Genomic DNA, 1,059 nt, shown 5'->3' with positions numbered 1-1,059 from the left:
GACATCCATCTTTCTTGTGAGGGTTTCGATTAAAGTTTTGATCTCAGGATCGGATTTCACCTCAAAAATACCACTAGCCTTAGTTGTACTAGGTTGGGTTGTTTTGGAATTGTTTATGTCTCCCCAATGGGTACTTTTTTCGGCTTGGTTTTCAAGAAAAGTTAAAGCTTCGGTTACACCATTATCCAAAAAATTACCATTAATCATGATGTGAAAGGTTATTTTGTGTTCTTGGAGAAGACCTTTGAAGAAACATTGGACAAAAGTGGATTTTTCTAGTTTATGGTGAGGACATGAATGTATTAGGTCAGAGAATCTATCCCATGCTTCGGAAAATGTCTCATTTGGATTCTGTTTGAAGAATTGTATCTTGCTTCTTATCTCCTCTGTTTTCTTTGGCGGAAAGTACTTCTTTATGAATGAGAACACAACATTTTCCCATGTATCAAAAGAATTGGCCTTCTGAGAGAGAAGCCAAATGTGACTTTTACCAGCTAGAGTGAAAGGAAACATTCATAGCTTCACTTGATCGTCTGTATCGCCCAGATGCTAGAAAGTATTACATACTTCATGGATCTGACGTAGATGTTCGTACGGTAACTCGTGTTCAAACCTGTGAAATATGGGTAGAAGATTGAACACGTTCAGTAGAATGCGAAAGTCGCTCATGAGCAGCGTGAGTCGTATAAAAGATGGAGGACCATCTTGCAATGGTGTGTAGAAATTGGAGAGAGGCTCTTCAGTGTGCACTACCTCATGTGCCATCTTATTAGGTGGAGGACAAGAAATCGGAGATTGTCTATAACGACGTGTTCTCATACGTGAGTATGTTTTATTTTTGCTAACACTTGAAGTGCCTGAACGCAATATCATGCACCTTCAACAAGAAGCAAACTATCCTAACATGCGCAAACGATGCAAGGTATGCTCAGACAATCGAAATTCGTTTTTGCAAGTATGAAGTTTTGAAAACTTTGCTTGGTCTATAAGTTACTATGCCTTATTCAAGGGAACAATTAGGTGTGAGACTAGGATGACTCTACTACACGTCTCATAAAA

General features: G+C 38.8%; 1 non-coding gene across 1 annotated transcript; it reads left to right on the top strand.

Annotated features, from left to right (window-relative positions):
- Positions 1 to 277: 277 nt before the first annotated feature.
- LOC147494409 (small nucleolar RNA R71) lies at positions 278 to 383 on the top strand. The gene has a single exon (XR_015200620.1). It is a non-coding gene; the product is annotated as a small nucleolar RNA R71 (small nucleolar RNA).
- The last annotated feature ends 676 nt before the right edge of the window (positions 384 to 1,059 follow it).

Source organism: Coptis chinensis, chromosome 6, assembly GCF_015680905.1.
Source record: "Coptis chinensis isolate HL-2020 chromosome 6, ASM1568090v1, whole genome shotgun sequence".
NCBI lineage: Eukaryota > Viridiplantae > Streptophyta > Magnoliopsida > Ranunculales > Ranunculaceae > Coptis > Coptis chinensis.
The sequence above is the reverse complement of the archived record's forward strand: the minus strand, read 5'-3'. Positions and strand labels throughout refer to the sequence as shown.